Raw genomic sequence first — 23541 nt, 5'->3', positions numbered from 1 at the left:
CCTATAGTATGTCCATCAAACTGGCTGGCTCTAGTGTGAGGGCAATGGCTGCACTTCGACATGATATTCCATTTTTATTACAAGCAAACCCTATGGAAAACTGCATTTTCAATTTTCGCATCCATACACCTCACCTCATGGTGAATGCGGATAGAGCAGATGTAAAAAGAGGGATGAGTCATCCTTATTTTAAATTTAGAGTCTATATTCACTGTATTATATTTATATAACAGCTGTCATACCATACATTGAATATTCAGCATATTAGGGTTATCATCTATTTATTAACCTGGAGAATAAACTGTGAGTTTAACATAAGGATAAATCAACTCTATTTCTACCTCTGTTCAAGATATCTTCCTATGGAGGCAACAAGTAGAAGCACGGTTGGCATATTGGTCAGCATTGCTGCTTTACAGCACTGAGGAGCTCATTCAGACCCGTCGCTATGCTGCACTCTCTCGCAGCCGCCTGGGGGCGGATATGCAAATTCCGCGATCACACGGCCAGGCTTAAGGACGCCCTCTAGAGAGATTGCACGCCGGTGTAATGACGCCCACTTTTCATTCTAAGCACGTCATCTCCAGGAAGTGTATGATTAATCAGTAACATCAAGAGCCATCGGAGCTGCTCGCAGCCCTTGAGGTAGACCCTACCCGGCCGCAAACACTGCAGGCTGAAATCCAACCAGGTGACGGGTACTATGACGCTTCCATGTTAATTATGCACGCCCAAAGAACGGCGTTTTGCCGCTCAGACACGCCTGCGTTCACACATCCACTCCCCCGTTTTCAAGGACCTTCCCGTTACCACCCACAAACGCACTGTCACTCAAAGTAGTGCTCCATCTGCGGGCTACGAGTGATCCCTTCCCAATCGCTCAGACTGCCTCGCGCATATGCAAATTGATGCATACGCAGACGGGCGACAACCGGCCATAGCGTGCGATCTGAATCGGGCCCAGAGTTCCTGGGTTTGATTCCTACCAAGGCCCTATCTGTGTAGTTTGTATGCATTTGTCTTCCCACATCCAAACACATGCTGGTAGGTTAATTGGATTCTGACAAAAAAAAAATATTAACCCTAATGTATGTGTGTCTGTTGTAGGGATTATAGATTGTAAGCTCCACTGGGTCAGGGACTGATGTGAATGACTGTAGATAGCATCAGAGTGGTGCCATAGGGATGTAGTTATTATCCCGGCGACCGGCATCCTGACAGTAAGTATTGGGGTTAGGGGGAGGGTTTGGGGTTAGGCACTGGGGGATGGTTAGGTTAAGGCTGCAGGAGAGGGAGGTGAAAGAGTATATTTAACCCCTTCTATCGGGATTGTGAGTCTGTTGGGATGTTGGTGTTGGGATTCTGACTTTTGGGATCCCGTACCGTATGTGATATTTAGTAATTACATACAACTTAGCTCCACACAAAAATGCATCAGAGCAGACCTCTGTCGACCCAGAGTGAGCAGAGGATTATGGCGCACATACCTATAGACAATCATATTATCATGCACCCTTACCCAGGCTACACTGACACCAAGCTCCGAGCATGCTGCCACGGCCTGTGGTCATGCAAAGTAGCCGAGAAGAAACAAATAACAATCATTAGCTCCGATTGAGCTGTGCAGCAGATTTGCATTCAAAGGCTTAAGGCCACGTATCCACTTGCTGATTAAACAGAGCGATTGAACGATTACGCCATCGTAATTGTTCAATCGCTCATTAATCGTGCACTATAATGTCGGAAACGACAAGAGATGCGCGCTCCCGCTGGCCGTTTCCGACATCAATCATCGCCTGAACATGACGGTCAATCTGCCGATAACGACAGATTGGCCATGTGCGTGGGTGAGGGAGGGTGCCTGCACTGTGCTGCATATCGTCCAGTGTAGGCACTGCAGGGGAAGAGGAAAGACTGTACGATTACAATGTTGTGATCGTACAGTCGTTACTCCGTCGGCAAGTGGATACGCGGCTTTAGGGGAACTTCTTACCCAGAGATATCAGCAGTCAGCATATGGCGTTGGGCTATAAGGGGGAATGCAATTGTTTTTAGCACGCCACTTAGCACTGGGCGAACGACAAAGCAATTCAAGTGTTGCTCCGATCGGCCACGAGTGCTACAGGCGCTGACGTTTCTGCTCACAGCCCCCTGAGGCGTCAAACAGAAATGTGCGAAAAAGTCCATGTTTTGGGCGTCCTGACCAGGACTTTATGCGGCTAAACCTGGTGCTTTTGAGAACGCCCAAAAAACAAATAAATCGCCCCTTAATGGAGGAATTCAGTTGTTTTCTGTGCCGTGACTATTAATGGGCGCCAGACGGAGCAATTCAAATGTTCTGGGCACCCATTAATTATCGCACCCAAATAGACAGAGTTTAGCTGTGTAAACCAGCAGTTTAGGTGCCCAAATTCAGGACTTTTTGCACATTTTTGCTCGCCACCTCATGAGGGTGCGAACAGAAATGTGCCCAAACGGAGCAACAATTGAATTGCTCTGTCTGGCGCCCATTATTTATTGCGGCGCAGGAAACTATGGAATTCCCCCCTAAAAGGTGCCCATCCACTAGACGATTAAGTTGAGCGATTGAACGAAACGATATTGTTATCGTTCATAAATCATCTGCAAAAATGTCTAAAACGACCAGGGATGCGCGCTACCGCTGGTCGTTTAGACATCTATCATCGGTCAAACATGCTGCACAACCTGACGATAACATCAGGTTGAGCATGTGCAGATAATTGATGAGCCTGCACTGAACGACTGCTTGGTCAGTGTAGGCACATCACAGACTAACGATTATAATGTCGTAATCATGCAGTCGTTTTCATGTCTTCTAGTGGATGTGCACCTTAACATCAAAGTAATTCAAAAGTGCTGATTGGGGCTTTTTATAGCAGGATTTAATAATTCAATAACTCTTCATAAATCCTGACTCCTTGATTTTGCAGGGCAATATTCAATTGTTTTGTGCCAGTGTGCGCATGTTGACGCATGTCGTACCCAAATGCACCGGTGTTAGCCGCGTAAATCGGTAACCCTGTCTAAAGTCCTGGTTTGCTCGCCAAAACTCACTGAATTTCTGCCACCTCAGGAGGGTGTGAGCAATAATATGGGCACCTCTTGGCAGCAACAACTGAATAGCATGAAGGGATCTGCAGTCACGCTAAAATTAATTACCCCCCATATATGTTGCCTTTATTTTATGTTAATCCCTGACAACCATAGGCCAGCAGAATACACTTCTAGGGGGAGATGTTGCCCATAGCAACCAATCAGATTCTAGCTATTATCTTCTAGAAGGTGCTAGTTAGATGTTAAGTAGAATCTGATTGGTTGCTATGGGCAACATCTCCACTTCTAAAAACTCCACTTCTAAAAACTCTCACTTTAGTAAATTTACCCCCTAGAATATATGGGTACTCGAACAGAGCTACAGGTTAATTTAGGTTTTAGAAGTAAGATTCAGTAAGCATCTTTCCAACAAAATTTCTTAAGGTGCGTACAAACGTTACGATTAAACAGGACGATATGAATGATAACGATCATATCATTATCGTACATATCGTCCTGTTTTTGAGCCCTTCCAACCCCCAAACGACGGTCGATGCGTGGGCATGGATGGTCGATATCAACCATTGCCCGTGCATGCAGGTCAACCTGGTCGATATCGACCAGGTTAGCCTGGTTACTATAGGGACTCGTTATAGTCGTTTGAAGGGTTGGTGCATGTGCTGGATGTTCAATATCGAACATCCAACACATGCAGGACGATCAGACGACGATATCTTTATCGTTGTCTGAACTCTCCGTGTGTACAGAGCTTTACTAAATCCCCAAAGTTGAAACCCAGCAGTATTTATTACAAACATGATCAGTAATCAAGACACCCTTTGTTTAAAAAAAAAAAAAAAAAGGTAGAGAAGCTTTCTTATATTAATAAGAAATAAACCTAAAATCAAAGTTGCTTTAGAATAATAATATACTGTAAGCTACAAATATCTTTCACAAGTGGATGTGTGACAGAGGAACCTCACTTATATTTTCTATGCAGCTCTGGTATTATCTGTTACCAGTCACATCCCAGGTTGCCGCCGTGCCCTTTACTGGCGGCAAGTTAGCTGTGCATTGGAAGAAAATCTTCCACCGCCGATCGCAACTTTATGCCAAGTGCCATTACTTCATTCAACCTCCCGAAACTGTCACCTATAGTATAGATGAGTGATACCAGTACACATTAATATAAGCAACACAAGTTAATTGCACCTTCAATATATATATATATATATATATATATATATATATATATATATATATATAATAATATACATATACAGTTGTCTTGATACAGATACCTGCAATATCAATGTCATTATTGCCACCACCACAACTAGACAGAATAAAGTAGATGGATCTGTCTGCAACTTCCAGCCAAGGAGAGTGCCATGGCCACTGTGCCCCCACCCCAGGCTTAGGTGACCCATGCACCCCCCCTCCCCCCCAGCATGGCCAGTGTGCAGGGTGGCCTCATTTGCATGCAGCACCCTTTAACCCTTGCATTGCCAGTAAGGTCTTTGCAGCCACCCCTTCCCCGCAGCGAGTCTGGCAGGCAGGGATAGGCCCCACAGATACTCACCCGGGCGCTAGGAGAGGGGTGCGGGGTCAGCTGTGCGGCAGGAGGGCACTGGACATTCGGGGGGGATAGTAGACACAGGATGCTTTGTGCAGGGGGGGAGGAGAGGAGACACCGCTGGGGGAGGTGGGGGAGACGGAATGGCCGTGCGCTCTGACTACGGAGCCCCGAGCGGCCCAAACCAGCTACAAGCGCGCTTCCCCCCTCTGCTTCTTCCTCCCCTCCTCGTACTGTGGTACGTAATGATAATACCGAAACATGACAATATGTATTTTTTAAAAGCGACTGGCAGTGGAATAATACCAGTAATAGGAGGTTTTTATTTCATCCGTCAGTCTCTGGTTATTATGAGTGTTTATTTTTTTAATGACTGTTCCAAAAGGGGCTTAATGCATGTGAATGATCAAAAGATGCGCTATATAAATAACCATGAATGAATTAATATATATATATTCGTTAAAGGATGGCACTCAGGGTCTCAACAGCACTTCTAATAAATAACAGGCACAGCCAGGATATATAGGGTATATAGGATATTCAATTATGAGCGTAAAGTCAGTTTTTTGTGGTCAAGTATCGCCGATGACGTCATTTTTGGCGATTTCATTTATGCCCATATTCAATTTCAGCGTCTTTTCGCCGGCGCGATAACGCAATGCAATATAATAGGCGAAAAAGTTCCGCCTATGTACACCTGGCGGAAAAAAGTGCAGAATTGGGGACCACCCTAAACCCTCTTTACACCCCCCTTGACGCTAACTGTGTCAAAAAACGCAAAAAATTACACAGAGGACACCCCAAAAAAGCACTTTGAAAAAATGGGCAAAAAAAAAAAAATTTGAGGTACAAATTCAAAATCTAGTGAAAAATAGCCTCTGGGGGGGCTGCAGTTATGGGGGAGGTTTTTATTAGATTGCAGGTGCTTGCTGAAGGTGCGTTTTTTGTGAATTTGAAAGCTTTATTTTAGTGACTTTGAACTATGCTTGCACCGATTTTCATGTACCCCAAATTTGATGGGAATACTTATTTTCCCCCCAAAAAGTTGCAAAAATCTATTCTTCATCACTTGCTCAATGACGCAAAATAGCGCCTATTGAGACCATTTAAAAAAAAAACAAATACCTTTAGCAGGGCTATTTGGGGGTACCCATAGTGAACCCCCATGTCAGAGCATCTTTAGGGGGGTGTGAGGCTGATTCCCCCAAAACTGCCAGAACTTTTCGCCTGTGTGAGTTTCGCTGTGTCCCGTTTTCGGCGATTTGGAATTGCTTATGGGGATATGCAGGGACGCACGCAATACTTTTTCGCTCAGAAAAGCGGCGAAGACTGCGAAAAGTCCGGCAACTGACTTTTGGCCCCAAATTGAATACGGCCCTTAGGCTGTGCCTGTTATTTATTAGAAGTGCTGTTGAGACTCTGAGTGCCATCCTTTCACTATATACTATGGACCTCATTCAGACCTGGTCGCAAGCGCTGAGCGCTCGCAACCGGGTCGATGTTTAGGCCCTGCGCCCGCGCAGCGGCCGCACTGCGTGTGCGCAAGCCCCGGAGCTAGAGAGAAATTCTCTCGCTCCGGAGCTCACTACAAAAGGGGCGGCTGTCGATGTTTTGTAGGCGTGGCGGGGGGGTGGTTTCACAAATGGAGGCGTTCCTTAAGGAACGCTTGCCGTTTTGTGGGCGGCCATACTGACATCGGCAGTGATGTCAGTGGGGAGCTTCCTGCTCGATCAGAGCAGGAAGCTCTCTGGGGCTTGCGGTTGCCGTGACCCAACCTTAGGGTCTCGTCGCAAGCCCAGATGGTCGCGATGGTTTGACCATCGCGACCATCAACCTGGTCGGTCGCTAAAGCTGTGGGTGGTAACCCACAGCTTAGCTAGCGACCAGGAGGCCGCACTTGAAATGTCAAGCGACCGCCTCTGAATGAGGGCCTATATCTGCTGGAAAGGCACCTGGGCATGCTGGGGTAAGTGCCGGATCATCTCTATTGCATAATAGAGATAATCCGGTGCACGTATTTATATATATATATATATACATACGCGCACTCAGGGGGTTTCTGAGTACCCAGAAAGCCCTCTAATAGACTAAATTAATTTGTTTCATAGAGACACAGACAGCCTTGTCTCTGCATGCAGCCATGCACTGGCCGCGGGTCACAGATAGAGAGTTCTGAATGGCAGAGCTCTCTGCAGAGGTGATGGCAGAGGCGGGAAATGCTAGGCTTGCCGAGTAGCAGCTCCAGCTCCGCCGGACTCCTCCCTCCTCCTAAGCCCTCGGTTTTGTAAGCATTTTTGATTACTTGTGTGTGTGTAAGTATGCTTGTGTGTGTATCTATGTATAATGTATGTTCTGAATTGTGCGTATCCACTAGGCGATTAAAATGAGCGATATATATATATATATGTATGGGCTGGGTATGATATGACAGTGTGGGGCCCATTTATCATTGATCGCCTTTGCAAGGCGATCAGGGCATGCCAGTAACGCCCCTGATCATGTTGCAGAAAGCGATCTCTGTGGCCGGATGTATCATCCGGGACATGCAGGGACGTGGGCTCCAATAAGCCTCTTCAGGGGGTGGTGCGTATGCGCAGTTCCGTGGACTGCACATGCACATCTGCCATAGCCGGGGAAGGTTCCGGCAGATCCCTCCGCCGGCTAATAGTGCACGGTGTAATCCACAGGCTACAGCGGCTAATGCAGGCTTGCCGACTTCCTGGCTGCCCCTTCCGGGAGGCAGCAGCCAGATCGGCATGACAGGGGGCGTGGTCATCGTGAGGAGGCGGGGCCAGCCAGACGATATGCATTTGTGGGTGGAGCGGGGGCAGGGCCACGCGATCGCGTAATTTTGGCCCCACTACGCAATGCCGATATTACATGCATTGTGAAGCAGGGAGTGGAGCCAAAATGACGCGATTCAGCATGAATCGTGTCAACGGCCCCCCCTGCTGCGGGGGTTTCTGAGGTAAATGCGCGGGAATAGGAAGGGTGGGCGGCAGCCGGGAGGATTGCCTGCCTTCCCGGGAGGTCGGGAGCGGAACCCGATTTTCGGGAGGCTCCCGACCAAATCGGGAGGGTAGGCAAGTATGGGCTAACGCCATGTTCAGATGGCGTTAGCTGCCGGGGCCAATATCTGGAATGCATCACATTCCGGATATTGGTACATTTGGCAACATCGCTTCCCCCATAGAAACTTATGGGGTAGGCGGCTGACAGCGGCAATGGAGGGATCACAGCAAGTATCGGAAATACCTGATGTGATCCCTCCTTAATACATCCAGGGGATACTTAGTATTTGAGGTAAAACGTGTGTTTTCGGGGATTTTACCTCAAATACATTTTGATAAATGAGCGCCTGTATGATGCCGGCGGTTGAAATACCGACGCTGGCATCTCGATTGTGCAGAATCCCAACAGAGTGAGGTAAGTACAGTAACCTTCCCCTATCCCCCCTAACCCTCCTTTGGTGGTGCCTAACCCTATCCTTCCCTGATGGTGCCTAACCCCCCCTTTTCACACCCTAAACCTAACCCTCCTTTGGGTGTGCCTAACTCTAACCTCCCCCCGATGGTGCCTAACCTCCCCCTGGTGGTGCCTAACCCTAACCTTCCCCCGATGGTGCCTAACCCTAACCTCCCCCTGGTGGTGCCTAACCCTAACCTTCCCCCGATGGTGCCTAACCCTAACCTTCCCCCGATGGTGCCTAACCCTAACCTCCCCCCGATGGTGCCTAACCCTAACCTCCCCCTGGTGGTGCCTAACCCTAACCTTCCCCCGATGGTGCCTAACCCTAACCTTCCCTCGATGGTGCCTAACCTCCTCCCAATGGTGCCTACTCCTAACCCCCTCTTCCCGCACTCTAAACCTAACCCGCCCGAGGGGTGCCTAATCCTAGCCTCCTACCTATGGTGCCTAACCCCCCTTCCCCACAGCCTAACCCTTCCCGGGGCACACCTAACCCACCATGGTAGGTTCCTGAACCTAGCCCCTCATCCCCGGGCTAAGCTAAGTGTAATACTTACCCACAGCCCTACATTTGGTATGCCGCGCGATCGGGATGCCGGATGTCAGTATCCTTATATGTTCGGCATTGCTGCGGCATTATGCCAGGTTTCAGCATTCCGGCGTTGTTATATTGACGTCCAGGATCCCGTCCACTGGCATCTTAAAGGTATCCCACACATATATATATATATATATATATATATATATTCTACTTCAGGGTCCATAGGGTATCCACAGGATACCTTGGGGTATAGGTGTGACGTCAGTCGCTGGGCACCATAGAGTTAAGCTTTTCAGCCTCCCAGGATGCACTAGGGTCCCCCTCCTATACCCCGCCCCCGAGCCAAGGCACCTCAGTTTAGTTTGGTGCCCGGCCGGCGTCGGGTGCACCTGTCGGAGTGGGGGCTAGAAGAGCCCCTGAAGCTTTCTTCAGTGCAGCTGTGGCTGCACATCTGGATGTACAGCATGGACAGTCAGTCCTGACGTCCATGCTGTCTTCCCTACACCCCCGCCGGTACCAGAACGCCGGTACCGACCCGGGGATGCTGGTGAGCATCTGGGGTCACAGCTAGCGGTGACCCCAGATGTTCCGGACCATGGCCGGATCCAAGGGGGACAAAGGTAAGCAGCGGGGTCCCGCGGTGGGTCCCCGCTGGTCACATGGTCCTAAGTCCCCAGGCAGGGGGCTCCCTGGGGACTGGCTGCAGCGTGGAGCCAGGCGACCAACCTGCGCTTTCCACTACCCCCTGGGACAGCGGACCGCAGCAGAGCGGTAGCGCTGCGGCGTCCCAGGGGTTAAATGCAAGCCAGGGGAGCGCGCCTTCCCTGTCTCACAGCCGGCGCCTCCCCCGCTGCACACAGCCCTCTCTGCATGCTGCCGACTGGTCCTGTGGCAGCGCTCCTCCCCCAGGCCAGCCTCCTCTCTGCTCCTCGGCGGCCATCTTCTCCAGAACGCATGGTGAACGCTGCTGGAAGCGCTGGACGGAAGCATCGTGGTCTGGGTCCCCCCGCATACCTCTCCTCCGCTGTGGCTCAGGTCTGTGTATGCAGCGCTGTGTCCTACCAGGCCCTGTGTCTGTGTAGTTGAGTGATCAGCGCTGTTAGTGCAGGAATTGTTATTTCTCTGCATTGTATGTGACTGTGCTAGCGCTGCCTGTAACTTTTCTTCTCTAAACTGTCAGCTTTATTACTGTCCCTGTTCTTTCTGCTAAAGCCCTTGCGGTGCGGTGCTGCAGGGTGGTCTCTCGCCTATTTAATACTTAATTGGTGAGAGAGGTCACATACGTGGTGCCATCATGTCTGAAAGTGATTTTCCCCTCCGGCTACAGTGTACCACGTGCAAAGTACCGTTAGCGGAGGGGGAGGGGTAGCGCGGAGGGCCTTTGCCGGCAGTGTTTGTCCATGGCGTGGCCTATTACGGTTACAGCACCGGTACAGGAGCCGCCCTGGGCTTGTTTCGCTCAGGCGTTAACAGCTTTAGTGGGCCAGTTAGCTCCGCAGCCCGCGTTTACTCCGATGGGTTTGTCCCAGCAGTCTGTGGTGTCGTCACCCATGCAGGGGTTCCCACGACAATTGGTGGTACCCCACAGTCTCCCTATTTCCCCGCTCCCGGGTTCTCAGGAGCCAGCGTGGGTTAACTCCCTGACGAGTTCTGTACAGCACTTGTCGGATGTGTTGCAAGGGGAGTCTGTGATGCGGCCTCATAAAAGGCCGGTGGCGTCTCTGTCCGCTCCTTATGAGGATGACGAAGGGACGTCTGATGATGGGGAGATTCTGGATCCTTACGATCAGGAACCTCTTCATACTAAGGACGCTGATGCTAAGTCCAAAGTATATATTCCTGGACTTATTCGGGCGGTCCGCACAGCCTTGGTGATTGAGGACGAAGTTCCCCCAGCGGCTAAATCTAAGTATGCCTTTTTCAAAGATGTGAAGGGCGATGCCACAGTCTTTCCTCTTTCGGGTCAGTTGGTGGACCATTTAGAGGAGGCTTGGAAACAGCCTGGCAAGCGATACCAGCCGCAGAGACGCCTGGCGGTGGCTTATCCGTTCGCGGATAATTATTTTGCTAAGTGGGAATCCCCTCCACAGGTGGATTCTCACGTGACCCGTCTTGTCCGTAGTGCCACATTGCCGATGCCATCCATGTCCTCCCTTAAGGATGCTACGGACCGCAAGGTAGAAATCTGCCTGAAGTCCGCTTATTCCCTTGCAGGGGGGGCAGCACGGCCGGCTATGGCCATTTGCTGGGTTGCCAGAGCGATGGAGCGCTGGGCGGATTCATTAGAGGCTTCTTTTGAATCCGACTGTCCGGCCGAACAGGCAGAGTTGATTGGCAATCTCCGTGATTCGGCCACCTACATCAACGAGGCGGCTCTAGACATTAGTACTCTGGTGTCTAGAATTTCTTCAGCAGCGGCAGCTGCTCGTCGCACCTTGTGGCTGCGATTCTGGAAGGCGGACGCAGATTCCAAGAAAGGTCTGGAAGCGTTGCCGTTTACCGGAGAAGTTCTCTTCGTTCATCTGGATAAGATTGTGGCCACGCTGGCGGCAGCCAAATCTGCTTGTCTCCCGTCGGCCGCTGCTCCTTCTGGTTCTGGACCATCGTCCTTTCGGTCATCTAGGGCCCAGGGCAGGCCCAAACCACAGTCGTTTCCTCGACAGGCTGGCCCTAAGAAATCGGTCAAGCCCCGGAAGCAGGCATGGAGTACTGGACGTCCGGCCCCCAAGCCAGATGACAAGCCTGCGGCCTGACGGTCCGGGCCTCCCTTTGGGGGATCCCAGGGTGGGAGGCCGCCTGCTACAGTTCGCCCAGTGTTGGTCGACCACTACGACAGACACTTGGGTTCTGGAGGTGGTTTCCCACGGATACGCCCTCTCCTTCCGGCACAGACCCCCGGCTCGCTTCTTCACCACGGGTCTACCATCAGACCGGAACAAGGCTACGGAGCTGCGGAAGATATTGCACACTATGCTCCAGGCTGGAGTTATAGTGCCTGTTCCATTCTCCCAGAGGGGCCAGGGTTTCTATTCAAATCTATTTTTGGTACAGAAACCCAATGGGTCATATCGTCCGATTCTCAACCTCAAAGCGCTCAACAAGTCTTTGCGGGTCCCGAAGTTTCGGATGGAGACCCTACGGTCCATCATTCTGGCGCTGGAACCTGGGGACTACATGGTGTCATTGGACATACAGGACGCTTACCTGCATGTCCCTATTCTTTTGCCCCATCAACAGTTCCTCAGGTTTGCAATCCGCAGCGACCACTTCCAGTTTTGGGCGTTACCTTTTGGCCTGGCAACAGCACCACGTGTTTTCACCAAGGTGATGGCGGTCATGGCGGCTTCTCTGCGGCTGCAGGGAGTCCGCATGTTGCCGTATTTGGACGACCTGTTATTGGTGGCAGGATCTCCAGAGCTCCTGTTACGCCACTTGGACCTGACCATTGCACTGCTGCAACGGCACGGCTGGCTAATCAACTGGCAGAAGTCCACTCTAATCCCGTCTCGGAGGATTCTGCATCTTGGAGCCTTATTGGACTCGGGACAGCAAAGGATCTTCGTGACGGAGGACAAGATCTCTGCTTTACAGTCAAGGGTGCGCAGTTGCCTGCACAGCCGCCGGGTGTCCTTACACTCGGCGATGAGGTTACTGGGCTCCATGGTGTCGGTGTTCGACATGGTGGAATACGCCCAGTTTCACTCCAGACCTCTGCAGCACCTGATCCTGTCCAAGTGGAACGGGCTGCCTCAGTCTCTGAAGTCCCAGACGATTGTGCTCACCCAGGAGGTTCGCCTGTCCCTTGCGTGGTGGTTACAGACGACCCACCTCAACAAGGGACGTCCGTTCTGGGTTCCAAATTGGGTCCTGTTGACAACGGACGCCAGTCTTCGGGGCTGGGGAGCAGTTTCGGGTCCACACTTGTTCCAGGGCAGGTGGACGCCGACAGAAGCGGGGCTTCCAATAAATATCTTGGAACTCCGTGCGGTCTTCAATGCTCTCCAGCAGGCACAGCGGTTTCTCCAGGGTCGCCCGGTGCAGGTCCAGTCGGACAACGCTACCACCGTGGCCTACATAAACAGGCAAGGAGGAACTCGCAGTCGGGCGGCTCTCGTAGAGGTCTCTCGGATCCTGGTTTGGGCGGAGCGCAATCTTCCGGCCATATCAGCGGTCTTCATCCCGGGAGTGCTAAATTGGGAGGCGGACTTTCTAAGTCGCCAGGACGTTCATCCGGGGGAATGGTCCCTGCACCCGGACGTTTTTCAACTACTGGTGGACAGGTGGGGTCTTCCAGAAATCGACCTCATGGCGTCCCGGCACAACAACAAGTTGCCGGTGTACGGGTCTCGCACAAGAGACGAAGGGGCGTCTCTGGTGGATGCTCTGTCCGTCCGGTGGACGTTCCGGTTCGCATACCTGTTCCCTCCGGTCTCCCTTCTTCCACAGGTAATCCGGAAATTCAAACAGGAAGGAGGGACGCTCCTGTTGATAGCTCCCGCGTGGCCCAGACGGCACTGGTTCTCAGACCTTCAGGGTCTGTCCGTGGACAGTCCTCTGCGGTTGCCGCTACGACCGGACCTTCTGTCTCAGGGTCCTTGCCTTCACCCGGACCTGACTCGGCTGTCTTTGACGGCGTGGCTGTTGAGATGCCATGCTGAGGTCCCGGGGGTTTTCCAGCTCTGTGGTGCGTACCATGTTACGAGCTCGGAAACCGTCTTCCACGAGGATATACCATCGCGTGTGGTATACGTTCTTCCAGTGGTGTCGACCGAGAGGTTATGCACCGCGGGAGTTTCGTCTGTCTCGGATTCTCGCCTTCCTGCAAGCGGGACTAGATCATGGGCTTCGCCTTGCTTCTTTGAAGGTACAGGTTTCGGCCCTATCTGTCTGGTTTCACCGTAGGATTGCTACAATCCCGGATGTGCGCACCTTTATGCAGGGTGTTCTCCGCATTCAGCCGCCCTTTGTTCCACCTGTGGCGCCTTGGGATTTGGCTGTGGTCCTGAGGGCTCTCCAAGGACCGCCGTTTGAACCACTGGGCTCAGTGGATCTTAAATGGCTAACAGCTAAGACTGTTTTCCTTCTGGCCATTGCTTCGGCCAGACGTGTTTCTGAGTTAGGGGCTCTTTCTTGTAGACCCCCTTTCTTGGTTTTTCATGGGAACAGGGCAGTGCTCCGCACTCGGCCCGAGTTTCTTCCCAAAGTTGTTTCCCAGTTTCATGTTAACGAGGAAATAGTTGTTCCGGCCTTTAACTCACCGGGTCTTTCCGTGGGTGAGGCCTCTTTGGATGTTGTGCAGGCCTTAAGGACTTATGTTGACCGCACTTCTTCGTTTAGGAAGTCGGACGCTTTGTTTGTCCTCTATGGCTTCCGTAAAAAGGGTTGGCCTGCTTCAAAGCAAACTTTGGCAGCCTGGATCCGTATGGCTATTTCTGAAGCTTATCTTCATGAAGGCCTACCGGTCCCTCCTTCTCTGAAGGCTCATTCCACTAGGTCTGTGGGTCCTTCGTGGGCAGCTCGACGTGGTGCCTCGGCAGTTCAGATCTGCAAGGCTGCTACGTGGTCCTCTGTCCATACCTTCGTGAGGTATTACAGGTTTGACACCTTCGCCTCTCAGGATGCTTCCTTCGGGCGGCGGATTCTCCTTTCTGCACAGGAGCGTCCCCACCCTTAAAGGATACTGCTTTGGGACATCCCCAAGGTATCCTGTGGATACCCTATGGACCCTGAAGTAGAAAATATGAGATATGGTAAGAACTTACCCTTGTTATCTCTATTTCTACGAAGTCCATAGGGTTCCACAGGACTCCCGCCCTGTCGCACCTGTGCTGCAGATGGGCTTTGCTCTGGTCACCGGTTTTCCGTCTCCCTCTGGTGAGAATGTGATTCTTGTATGTGTCCAGATCTTTTGTCTCTCTCTTCCTTCTCCTCCGGCCTATGGCTTGATAACTAACTGAGGTGCCTTGGCTCGGGGGCGGGGTATAGGAGGGGGACCCTAGTGCATCCTGGGAGGCTGAAAAGCTTAACTCTATGGTGCCCAGCGACTGACGTCACACCTATACCCCAAGGTATCCTGTGGAACCCTATGGACTTCGTAGAAATAGAGATAACAAGGGTAAGTTCTTACCATATCTCATATTATATATATATATACAGTCAGGTGCATAAATATGGGGACATTGACAGAATTTTCATATTTTGGCCTCTATTCACCACCACAATGGCTTGGAAATGAAACAAACAAGATGTGCTTTAACTGCAGACTTTCAGATTTAATTTGAGGGTAATTACATCCAAATCAGGTGAACGGTGTAGGAATTACAACAGTTTATATATGTGCCTCCCACTTTTTAAGGGACAAAAGTAATGGGACAAACTAAACAATCCTAAATCTAACTTTCACTTTTTAATACTTTGTTGCAAATCCTTTGCAGGCAATTACAGCCTGAAGTCTGGAACGCATAGACATCCCCAGACACTGGGTTTCATCCCTGGTGATGCTCTGCCAGGCCTCTACTGCAAATGTCTTAAGTTCCTGCTTGTTCTTGGGGCATTTTCCCTTCAGTTTTGTCTTCATCAAGTGAAATACATGCTCAATCAGATTCAGGTCAGGGGGATTGACTTGGCCATTGCATAACATTCCACTTTTTAGCCTTAAAAAACTCTTTGGTTGCTTTTGCAGTATGCTTCGGGTCATTGTCCATCTGCACTAAGAAGCGCCGTCCAATGAGTTCTGAAGCATTTGACTGAATATGAGCATATATTGCTTACACTTCAGAATTCATTCTGCTGCTTTTGTCAGCAGTCACATCATCAATAAATACAAGGGAACCAGTTCCATTGGCAGCCATACATGCCCACGCCATGACACTCCACCACCATGCTTCACTGATGAGGTGGTATGTTTTGGATAATGAGCAGTTCCTTTCCTTCTCCATACTCTTCTCATCACTCTGGTACAAGTTGATCTTTGTCTCATCTGTCCATAGGATGTCGTTCCAGAACTGTAATGGCTTTTTTAGATGTTGTTTGGCAAACTCTAATCTGGTCTTCCTGTTTTTGAGGCTCACCAATGGTTTACATCTTGTGGTGAACCCTCTATATTCACTCTTGTGAAGTCTTCTCTTGATTGTTGACTTTGACACATATTATATCTACCTCCTGGAGAGTGTTCTTGATTTGGCAAACTGTTGTGAAGGGGTTTTTCTTCACCAGGGAACTAATTCTTCTGCCATCCACCACAGTTGTTTTCCGTGGTCTTCCGGGTCTTTTGGTGTTGCTGAGCTCTCCAGTGCGTTCTTTCTTTTTAAGAATGTTCCAAACAGTTGATTTGGCCACACCTAATGTTTTTTCTATCTCTCTGATGGGTTTGTTTTGATTTTTCAGCCTAATGATGGCTTGCTTCACTGATAGTGACAGCTCTTTGGATCTCATATTGAGAGTCGACAGCAACTGATTCCAAATTCAAATGTCACACCTAGAATCAACTCCAGACCTTTTACCTGCTTAATTGATAATGAAATAACGAGGGAATAGCCCACACCTGTCCATGAAATAACTTTTGAGTTGATAGTCCCATTACTTTTGGCCCCTTAAAAAGTGGGAGGCACATATAGAAACCGTTGTAATTCCTACACCGTTCACCTGATTTGGATGTAATTACCCTAAAATTAAATCTGAAAGTCTGCAGTTAAAGCACATCTTGTTTGTTTCATTGCAAAGCCATTGTGGTGGTGAATAGAGGCCAAAATATGAATATTCTGTCAATGTCCCAATATTTATGCACCTGACTATATATATATATGCATACATAAGATCCATACTCACCCTAATGTTGGACGCCATCTTCGTGCCTGAGTGGGACATGATATGGGGGAGACATGATGATGAGATGTGGGAATGATGACATGACAATAGTACTAGATATGCTCCTCGACATGGAATATGGGAGCACAACCTTATCAAAAGCGCATGTCAATGAGATTCGTCTGCAAATCAGACTTATGCGCAACTCAGCGTTAACCGCGCTGTATACAACAACTGGATTTGACCACTTCAAAGAACTATTTTAATTTTACCTTTTTTGAGCCTCATATTATTATTATTATTATTATTATCCTTTATATGGCACCACAAGGGTTCCGCAGCTCCTTACATAAACAAATGAGCACACAGGAAAACAGTAATTAACAGTACAGAACAATGATGGACAAGGACATGGCTTATACACATTGCTGCATTAGTAATCATAACACTTAAATAAGCATCAGGGCGCCAGCAACCAAGTGTTAGGTGCCATTGTGAGGAGTAAATTATAGTATAAGTAAAAGAAGGATAAGCAGGTGAGGGAAGAGGGCCCTGCTCGTAAGAGCTTACATTCTAAAGTCGATGGACAGACAGACAGGGGTGTCAAAGATGGGGTACACAGTGAGGAAGGATCATGGAGCAGTGGGTTAGGATGAGAGCTGGGAGGCTGTGATGAAGTAGTGGGTCTTGAGAATGCCAGAGGTGGGGAGCAGCAGGGGCAAAATCTTGGAGGCGGGAATGGGAGGAAGTAATCAACTGGCAGGAGATGCAGCGTGCATTTGTGGAGCGAAGTGAGCGAGCAGGCGTGTGGAGGGAGATGTAAATAGGGGAGGATTGGGTGAGAGCTTTGTAAGTAAGTGTGAGAAGTTTGAATTAGGTTCTGAAGGGAAAGGGGAGCCAGTGTAGGGCTTGTACAAGAGGGGCTGCAGATGAGCCGAGCAGCAGCACTGGAGACAGATAGGAGTGGAGAGAGGTGAGGGTCAGGGAGGCCAGATAGAAGTATACAGTATACAGTAGTCCAACCTGGAGATGACCAGTGAGTGGATGAGGGTCTTAGAAGTATCCTGAGAAAGGGTCTGATCCTGGAAATATTTTTGATATGGAAGCGGCAACACTGTGAGAGAGTTAATGAATGTGTGAAGAAGAGGGCAAGGTCAAGGATAACTCCAAGAGAGCGCACTTGGAGACCAGAGTTGGGCCATCAATAGATAATGAATTTGTGGGAAGTGAGGTTCTAAGATGATCAGCTCAGTCTTAGACATGTTAAATTTAAGAAAGCGCTGGGACATCCAGGAAGAGATAGCAGAGAGACAGTTTGAGATACGAGTGAGGAGATATTGGAGGCCAAAAGAGCTGAGGGCCTGATTCAGAGCCGGATGCTCCGAAAGAGCGCTCTCTCTGAATCAGGGCGTTTTATTTTGGTGCGGCCTCCGGGCCGCTCGCATAGCTGTGGGTGACCACCCACAGCTATTGCGAGCGGCCAGGTGATGGTCGCGATGGTCTCAACCATCGGGGCTTGCGACGAGACCCTTGCGGTAGGGTCTCGTTCCCGCAAGCCCCAGTGAGCTTCTGGCTCTTAATAGAGCCGGAAGCTCACCACTGACATCACTCGTGATGTCAGTGGGGCCGCCCCGAAACTGCAGGCGTTCCGTCGGGAACGCCTCCGTTTGGCTAGCCACCCCCCATGGCCGCCTCCAAAATGGTACGAGCTGTCGATCAAAATCGACAGCCGCTCCCTTTTGGTGCAACACCCGGAGCGCCGGCTCCGGCGTGTGCATGCGCTGTGGCCAAACATCGATCCGCTCGCGAGCGGGTCTGAATCATGCCCCGAGTTCACCTAAAGAAGATGTACAGGGAGAATGGGAGAGGTCCAAGATCAGAAAGTGGGGGGGGGGGGGGAGTGGAGTCATGAGCAGACACAGAGAAGGAACAGTCAGAGAGGTAGGAGGACAGCCAGGAGAGGGCAGTGTCACGTACACCAAGGGAGTGAAAGATTGCCATGAAGAGAGGGTGGTGCACACAAGCAGCTGTGCAATTCCGTCCATCTAAAATGCTAATGCAGCAGGAGGGGCTGTAGGAAACTGACACCTCCTTGCTGCATCTGCGATCCCTCGGGGAAAGTATTGGCTGCATTTCTGTGTAGAACACAGAGCCTGGACAGCTTGATTTTAGAGTTGAACAATTGGCATATTTCCCTCTTAACTCTACAAATTTAAATACCCCTCCCCTTCCCCATTGCAGTGCTACATCATTTAGTTAAATTAGACAAATACCACCACCTAGCTGCCTTTACTTCAAACTCTAAGGGGTCAATTCAATTGCGGGCAGAGCCATCGATGCCCGTGATCTAGTGCGTGCTTATGCTGCTTTTACGGTAGCCCGATACTGCCTATTTAAATATACACCTCTATTGGGATACGAACAAAAATATGTGAATTTCGGGGCGATTTGGTGTGCGCTTGTTGGCATTGCAATGCCGTTGCAGCGGCACATCGCGGGCATCGCCTGCAATTGAACTGATTCTTAAATGTGGCCATTAGCTTGTTAGCACCACTGGAGCAAGACTGATGTGAATGATTAACAATGATCTTTGCAAGCGCTGCATAATATGTTGGAGCTATATACTGTAAATAGTAAGTTTGGCTCTCTTCCTGGTTATTACGAGAGACCCCTAAAGATCAGCCAGCTTTCTCGCAGGGTTATTTTGCAACCACTTGTGCTGCCATGCATCAGCGCTGCAAATCCCCGTTCTGTTGATGCGATCCGCAGATCGGCGACCATCGGAAATTGGCGATCTGTCGGAGAATGCGGACATTTTTTTAAAAAATTCCCAAGTCACCAATCCTGACCATTTTTTGTTTGTGATCGGTGACTCGGGGAAATCCAACATGTTGAATCTCTCCAATCCCGAGCCAGCCGACGGCAGAATGGGGAGTTGATGCAATCAGGCGCAGATGTATGGACCCGTTACATCTCCTGACTGCACTCTGTCTTAAAGAATAAAACCATTTTAACGTAATTTTCATAATGGTAAGAAACTGATATTACAACCAAGGTATAGTCCACCATCTCGGAATAAAACCTGATCCAATGATATTGAATTTTTTTTTTTTTGCAGTTTTCATTTATTTTATTTTATGCTAATTTGTACTTCTGTATATCTTTCAGGAAAATCTGGGCGGGGCCCTGTTCTTGTCACGTGCAGGTCCGGCATCTGCGCAGTGAAATCTCAATCACCAATTTTGTTACGGTCCCACGGTGATGATGTGCTTCACCTCTGGGTAGTGTCAAAATTACGCATCCTATAAATTAAAGAAGTGTTATAATTTGAAATATCTTTCCAGTAAATTTTTCCCTAGGAAGTTGATCTTTATTACAACAATGTGTCTCTTTTAACAGATTGGCGGCTGTTGCTTAAATTTGCTGCATATTTGCCTACTCTCCCGGTAGTTGCGGGAGGGTCTTGATTTTTCCGGTAGCCCCCCCACACTCCCTGAAGAGTAGGCAGGTCTCCCACATCCCGCCCACTTCCTAGTGAAGTGAGCAGGATGGGGAGATTTTACAGGGAATTTGCGGGTCCATAAAAGGGGCGGGGCTAAATGGTGCAAATTGCTTTATTTAGTCCCGCCCCCTCCTTGCATTCCCACGAATCGCAGTCTTTTGCCATGAAGGGGCGGGGCCTACTGGTGTCTACAGTCTGGCTCCACCCCCCAAAGCTGTCATCAACATCTTCTCCCCAAGCTGCTTAGCGAGCCATCAGTGGTGTTACCATCGATGGGTGGTGATATAACAAGTGTCCATCGATGGTTACCAACTATTGGTTTCACCAACCGATGGTCATCCCTGTTATTTGATTGACTGGCCCGTGGACCAATCAGAACCTGGGGGCGGAGCTATGCTATGTTCCGTGTCCCAACACCTTGTAGATAAAAAACAAAAACATTCAGTTATGAGGGAAACCATCTGGATCTCCCGCATAGATGGTAAAAGCATTCAGCATCGGCCATAACCCAGAGATGATTATAAATCATCACTGTCAACGGCCATCTCTAGGACTGCTCCTGTAGAGGAGTTTTGGAACGTCGGTAAGTAAGATTTGCTGTAACCCATAACAACCAATCAAATTCCAGCTGTCATTGTTCTAGGAGTGCATAATACAAAATGAAAGCAAACATCTAGTTGGTGGTGATAGGCTACAGCATGCATGCATATTGCTCCATTTATTATCATTAGCCCATTATAAGAATGAAATGAATGAGAAATGGTGTTGAGGCTAATAAGGGGTATATTTACTAAAGTGAGAGTTTTTAGAAATGGAGATGTTGCCCATAGCTACCAATCAGATTCTACTTTTATCTAGCACCTTCTAAAAGATAATAGCTAGAATCTGGTTGGTTGCTATGGGCAACATCTCCATTTCTAAAAACTCTTACTTTAGTAAATTTACCCCTAATGTTTAAATCAGACACTTCATTTTGCATACAGTCAGGTGCATAAATATTGGGACATTGACAGAATTTTCATATTTTGGCCTCTATTCACCACCACAATGGCTTTAAAATGAAACAAACAAGATGTGCTTTAACTGCAGACTTTCACATTTAATTTGAGAGTAATTACATCCAAATCAGGTGAACGGTGTAGGAATTACAACGGTTTCTATATGTGCCTCCCACTTTTTAAGGGGCCAAAAGTAATGGGACTATTAACTCAAAAGCTATTTCATGGACAGGTGTGGGCTATTCCCTCGTTATTTCATTATCAATTAAGCAGGTAAAAGGTCTGGAGTTGATTCTAGGTGTGACATTTGCATTTGGAATCAGTTGCTGTCGACTCTCAATATGAGATCCAAAGAGCTGTCACTATCAGTGAAGCAAGCCATCATTAGGCTGAAAAATCAAAACAAACCCATCAGAGACATTAGGTGTGGCCAAATCAACTGTTCTTAAAAAGAAAGAATGCAACGGAGAGCTCAGCAACACCAAAAGACCCGGAAGACCACGGAAAACAACTGTGGTGGATGGCAGAAGAATTATTTCCCTGGTGAAGTAAAACCCCTTCACAACAGTTGGCCAAATCAAGAACACTCTCCAGGAGGTAGATGTATATGTGTCAAAGTCAACAATCAAGAGAAGACTTCACAAGAGTGAATATAGAGGGTTCACCACAAGATGTAAACCATTGGTGAGCCACAAAAACAGGAAGACCAGATTAGAGTTTGCCAAACAACATCTAAAAAAGCCATTACAGTTCTGGAACAACATCCTATGGACAGATGAGACAAAGATCAACTTGTACCAGAGTGATGGGAAGAGAAGAGTATGGAGAAGGAAAGGAACTGATCATGATCCAAAACATACCACCTCATCAGTGAAGCATGGTGGTGGTAGTGTCATGGCGTGGGCATGTATGGCTGCCAATTGAACTGTTTCTCTTGTATTTATTGATGATGTGATTGCTGACAAAAGCAGCAGAATGAATTCAGAAGTGGCCAAGTCAATCCCCTGACCTGAATCCGATTGAGCATGCATTTCACTTGATGAAGACAAAACTGAAGGGAAAATGCCCCAAGAACAAGCAGGAATTGAAGACATTTGCAGTAGAGGCCTGGCAGAGCATCACCAGGGATGAAACCCAGTGCCTGGTGATGTCTATGCGTTCCAGACTTCAGGCTGTAATTGCCTGCAAAGGATTTGCAACAAAGTATTAAAAAGTGAAAGTTAGATTTAAGGATTGTTTAGTTTGTCCCATTACTTTTGGCCCCTTAAAAAGTGGGAGGCACATATAGAAACCGTTGTAATTCCTACACCGTTCACCTGATTTGGATGTAATTACCCTCAAATTAAATCTGAAAGTCTGCAGTTAAAGCACATCTTGTTTGTTTCATTTCCAAGCCATTGTGGTGGTGAATAGAGGCCAAAATATGAAAATTATGTCAATGTCCCAATATTTATGCACCTGTCTGTATGTCCTAAGTCTGTCTGATGGATGGCTGTAATAATAAAGGTGTGGATGACATGACAGGTAAATCCAGTCTTTATAAATAAGTGAATGCTATTTGAGCCCCAGTGTCAGAGTACTCGGCCCCTTTGTTGCCAGACAGTAAAGCACCCTGTGCTCAGTCACTATATAGAATACTATGGATCACTATTGTGCTTTGTGTGGTAACTTTATATTAAACAAAGAAAAGGAAAAACCGACAAACCTGTAGTGCAGCATTTCTGTAAGGATAACTGCAATGTCTGTTTTACTTGACGTTAGTAAAAGACTCATATCTTCTTCATTTCATTATAACAAGCGTAGACATGTTAGCCTTTATGTTGAAAATGTAAGGCATTTTCAAGATGAACTTAGTATACTTAAAACATCCATACACCAGACATCATAATTATATAAAATTAACACTGAGGCGTATATACAGTATGTTCTATGTGCTGATTGTCGTTTATTCTAGCGGCGAGATATACACAACGGCAATAATAATAAATGTAAAACACACACATGGTTTTGCATTTAATATTATTTCCCTTTTAAATCCTGTACCTCCTACGATCGCCGGCCTTTAAAATCCGCCACTTAGTAAATATGCCCCGTGAAACTTATTTATTAACATTGTTTAAAGATACAAAATTGCACTCAAGCCATTGCAACCAATCATAGCGTAGCTTTCATCGCCCAACTTGCACTAGACTAGACAAATTACAGATACAGTATTGGCTGATTGGTTGATATGGCTTTAATGCAACTTTGCACCTTTCAGCAATGTTATTATAATGTAATCCCTAAAGCTGGGTAAACTACGTGTGTACCCAACTAACAGACAATAAGGTGAACCTCTTATAGGCCAGGAATAAGAGCAGCTGAAAATCTTAGCCAGTGTTATCAGAAAAACTGGACACAGCAGATAATAATACAGAAAAATTGTGATTTCCGCACTCCACTGATGGAATAAACAGATTCCATAAATAATGATACAATGTTACCCTCCCTGATTCTCTCATGCAGAATCTCTCTATAGATCTTTAGGAATTTCGACGTTGTTCTCTCATAAATGACATGAAAGCAAAAAAAAAAAAAACAACAACACAGAGAGAAA

At 48.2% G+C, this 23541-nt stretch overlaps 2 protein-coding genes across 3 annotated transcripts in view; one reads left to right on the top strand and one right to left on the bottom strand.

Annotated features, from left to right (window-relative positions):
- The window catches only part of LOC148502523 (uncharacterized), a 32669-nt gene extending 27820 nt beyond the window's left edge, over positions 1–4849 (bottom strand). The window contains exon 1 of the mRNA XM_088449740.1: positions 4637–4849. The gene's annotated coding sequence lies outside the window, so the exon portion shown is untranslated. The remainder of the gene's footprint in view (positions 1–4636) is intronic.
- LOC148502522 (transmembrane protease serine 3-like) overlaps positions 4754–23541 on the top strand; it is a 103666-nt gene continuing 84878 nt past the window's right edge. For both annotated transcript variants that reach the window (XM_088449741.1, XM_088449742.1), the window contains exon 1: positions 4754–4868. The gene's annotated coding sequence lies outside the window, so the exon portion shown is untranslated. The remainder of the gene's footprint in view (positions 4869–23541) is intronic.

This window comes from Taudactylus pleione, unplaced genomic scaffold, assembly GCF_031769625.1.
Source record: "Taudactylus pleione unplaced genomic scaffold, aTauple2 ptg000494l, whole genome shotgun sequence".
NCBI classification, from domain to species: Eukaryota; Metazoa; Chordata; class Amphibia; order Anura; family Myobatrachidae; genus Taudactylus; species Taudactylus pleione.
This window is presented reverse-complemented; position numbering and strand designations above follow the sequence as displayed.